Raw genomic sequence first — 4,356 nt, 5'->3', positions numbered from 1 at the left:
TTGCAGCATCCCTGAATATGGAAGTTAATAGGAATATAAAAAAAGGGAGGAAGGTTTATCTGTTTAGCAAGAGTAATAGAAGGCAGATTTCAGACTACCTAACAGATCAAAACGAAAATTTCTGTTCCGACACTGACAATGTTGAGTGTTTATGGAAAAAGTTCAAGGCAATCGTAAAATGCGTTTTAGACAGGTACGTGCCGAGTAAAACTGTGAGGGACGGAAAAAACCCACCGTGGTACAACAACAAAGTTAGGAAACTACTGCGAAAGCAAAGAGAGCTCCACTCCAAGTTTAAACGCAGCCAAAACCTCTCAGACAAACTGAAGCTAAACGATGTCAAAGTTAGCGTAAGGAGGGCTATGCGTGAAGCGTTCATTGAATTCGAAAGTAAAATTCTATGTACCGACTTGACAGAAAATCCTAGGAAGTTCTGGTCTTACGTTAAATCAGTAAGTGGCTCGAAACAGCATATCCAGACACTACGGGATGATGATGGCATTGAAACAGAGGATGACACGCGTAAAGCTGAAATACTAAACACCTTTTTCCAAAGCTGTTTCACAGAGGAAGACCGCACTGCAGTTCCTTCTCTAAATCCTCGCACAAACGAAAAAATGGCTGACATCGAAATAAGTGTCCAAGGAATAGAAAAGCAACTGGAATCACTCAATAGAGGAAAGTCCACTGGACCTGACGGGATACCAATTCGATTCTACACAGAGTACGCGAAAGAACTTGCCCCCCTTCTAACAGCCGTGTACCGCAAGTCTCTAGAGGAACGGAGGGTTCCAAATGATTGGAAAAGAGCACAGATAGTCCCAGTCTTCAAGAAGGGTCGTCGAGCAGATGCGCAAAACTATAGACCTATATCTCTTACGTCGATCTCTTGTAGAATTTTAGAACATGTTTTTTGCTCGCGTATCATGTCATTTCTGGAAACCCGGAATCTACTATGTAGGAATCAACATGGATTCCGGAAACAGCGATCGTGTGAGACCCAACTCGCCTTATTTGTTCATGAGACCCAGAAAATATTAGATACGGTCTCCCAGGTAGATGCTATTTTTCTTGACTTCCGGAAGGCGTTCGATACAGTTCCGCACTGTCGCCTGATAAACAAAGTAAGAGCCTACGGAATATCAGACCAGCTGTGTGGCTGGATTGAAGAGTTTTTAGCAAACAGAACACAGCATGTTGTTATCAATGGAGAGACGTCTGCAGACGTTAAAGTAACCTCTGTCGTTCCACAGGGGAGTGTTATGGGACCATTGCTTTTCACAATATATATAAATGACTTAGTAGATAGTGTCGGAAGTTCCATGCGGCTTTTCGCGGATGATGCTGTAGTATAAAGAGAAGTTGCTGCATTAGAAAATTGTAGCGAAATACAGGAAGATCTGCAGCGGATAGGCACTTGGTGCAGGGAGTGGCAACTGACCCTTAACATAGACAAATGTAATGTATTGCGAATACATAGAAAGAAGGATCCTTTATTGTATGATTATATGATAGCGGAACAAACACTGGTAGCAGTTACTTCTGTAAAATATCTGGGAGTATGCGTACGGAACGATTTGAAGTGGAATGATCATATAAAACTAATTGTTGGTAAGGCGGGTACCAGGTTGAGACTCATTGGGAGAGTGCTTAGAAAATGTAGTCCATCAACAAAGGAGGTGGCTTACAAAACACTCGTTCGACCTATACTTGAGTATTGCTCATCAGTGTGGGATCCGTACCAGGTCGGGTTGACGGAGGAGATAGAGAAGATCCAAAGAAGAGCGTCGCGTTTCGTCACTGGGTTATTTGGTAACCGTGATAGCGTTACGGAGATGTTTAATAAACTCAAGTGGCAGACTCTGCAAGAGAGGCGCTCTGCATCGCGGTGTAGCTTGCTCGCCAGGTTTCGAGAGGGTGCGTTTCTGGATGAGGTATCGAATATATTGCTTCCCCCTACTTATACTTCCCGAGGAGATCACGAATGTAAAATTAGAGAGATTAGAGCGCGCACGGAGGCTTTCAGACAGTCGTTCTTCCCGCGAACCATACGCGACTGGAACAGGAAAGGGAGGTAATGACAGTGGCACGTAAAGTGCCCTCCGCCACACACCGTTGGGTGGCTTGCGGAGTATCAATGTAGATGTAGATGTAGAATTGTGGACAGTTGGGAATGTGAGTCTCACGGGAAGCGTGCAAGGGATAAGTCCCTGCAGTCGCGCTGTTCACCCGTGTCCTCGGTGGCTCAGGTGGATAGAGCGTCTGCCATGTAAGCAGGAGATCCTGGGTTCGAGTCCCGGTCAGGGCACACATTTTCAGCTGTCCACATCGAGGTATATCAACAACACCTGCCGTCAGCTGTGGTTGTCAGTCATCATTTATTCCAGGGAAAAGCTGCACGGTCATCAACAGTAACTGTTCTTTTGAGAACAAGTTACTGTCTTCGTATATATATATTAGGAGGTATCCTATGACCTTTGTCACATCAGTGTATGCATCCACAAACTGATGGCTCATCTCACCAGAGTAGAAAAACCGAGGCTAAGACGACAAAGACCTATTAAGTGGGAAAATTAGTGCCATTCAACGCGTCTGTGTGTGCAGAAGGAGAATAGCTACAGCGGGACAGTTGATTTCACAGGCTGAAGATAATGTTCCGACAATCCGAGCCAATCTGACTCTCTGTGGCTTATGACATTCTTACGCGACGGTGAGGAAACAGGTTCATGGGAGACAGCAAAAGGTTCTGCAGTGTGTCTCTGACAAGCTATTTGGCTACAACGTCGGTATCATCATTTCTCTGGATTTCGAAGTGTCCGGGGGCCCAGAAGAATAACACTATCTTTCTCTCGTTTTGGAGGTGCATCAGGGAGCCGTGAATCATCTGAAGCAGTTTCTCCGCTGGGTTCATCCGTGAAATCGCATGGAGGGTGCTGAGGGAATAGGAGCAGATGAGAAATTTCCTCCCTGTGTCACGCCTCGTCTCCGCCAGCTCCTACAGTACCATAGACTACGAATTTGATGATACCCAAATCCTGAAGACATGACCAGGAGAAATAAGAGAGCTGCCAAAAGACTTCCCCTCGCTTAATCCCACACTGGAATAAAATTGTAGTACTTTTGTAAAAAAAAACCTGCTGTAATAGATTTAAAAACAATACTAGGAACGGTATCTCTTTTAAAATACATAGTACCTAAAGCAACTCTGGGCCTCTTAAGAAACCAAGGTGGTGGTTTACTCGAACCTTCGCATAAAACATTTAGTTTTCCCAAACGATTGTCTAAAATAATTCTCTCCATGCGAATGCCAAATGTGTATTTTTGCTCGCAAGCGGTAAGCGATTTCAGAGGGAACTCTGCAGATATGTCTGATTGCAATCACGTGACTGGTCCTTGCTCTCACCTACCTGTAAGTAAATTTAATCTCACTCTGATGGTGCCCTTCTTCAAGCGGAAGAACCTACTTAAATGTTCCAGCAATCTTAGTGACAATTAATAATTATAAATTCAAATGTGCTACAGCAAAATTAAAACAATCCGAAAATACTTTTGTACATGTTGTAATGTAATAAAATAAAAATTATTTGTGACTCCTTTTCTTTGCTGTCAGTGTAATGTAATAGAATGAATATGAGCCGTTACTTATATATAAAAGAAACACTATATATAAAAGCAACACACATTAATGCAGTGGCTCAGCATAAAAGAGAAATAACTAACTTAGGAATATTATTAACAGTGTAATATGTTGTTTAATTTAGCCCGACGTGTATAATCGCTCAGTAAACTAGCTCAGTTCTCAGGGTAGTTACGTTATTTACCCAACGCTACATATATTATTCCAGGCTCGTGAGAAGTCGTGTGCTTATTGCACCAGAGAATATTTGCCAAGTCTATTCGATGTACACTACTGCAATACATAACTTAACATCGTGGTTTTGTCTCGATTCCCAAATGCAAGATAACAAGAGTAGCATCTACAAATGAAATCCTATAATGGAACTGGAATCGTTTGACCAGACATTTTCTGCCTGGGATGTTATCTCGTTATATAAAGAAAATCTCTAAGTAAAATTGTTAAACTATTAGTAGCTGCCTCCGGTCACGTGGGATCTGAAATAAGGTTAATTGTCCTAACCGACGGCACGTCTCGTAGATGAGCCAAAAGAAAAAATGTTAAAATTTCTTCTAAGATGGCGCCTAACAATGAAAATTCTTTGTTAAGGCCCATATCTACTTAAGACAACCCAGGTATCAGACTACCAATTGATTGACCACATACACAAATTGTTTGGACAAAATAACCATTATATTGTTCGGGTTTTAAGTGCAAGTTACATTATCAGCTGGTGCAGC

At 42.4% G+C, this 4,356-nt stretch overlaps 1 non-coding gene across 1 annotated transcript; it reads left to right on the top strand.

Moving 5' to 3' along the window:
- The first annotated feature begins 2,233 nt into the window (after positions 1-2,233).
- Positions 2,234-2,308, top strand: Trnat-ugu. Its single transcript has one exon. It is a non-coding gene; the product is annotated as a tRNA-Thr (tRNA).
- The last annotated feature ends 2,048 nt before the right edge of the window (positions 2,309-4,356 follow it).

Source organism: Schistocerca americana, chromosome 8 (genome assembly GCF_021461395.2).
Source record: "Schistocerca americana isolate TAMUIC-IGC-003095 chromosome 8, iqSchAmer2.1, whole genome shotgun sequence".
NCBI classification, from domain to species: Eukaryota; Metazoa; Arthropoda; class Insecta; order Orthoptera; family Acrididae; genus Schistocerca; species Schistocerca americana.
The sequence above is the reverse complement of the archived record's forward strand: the minus strand, read 5'-3'. Positions and strand labels throughout refer to the sequence as shown.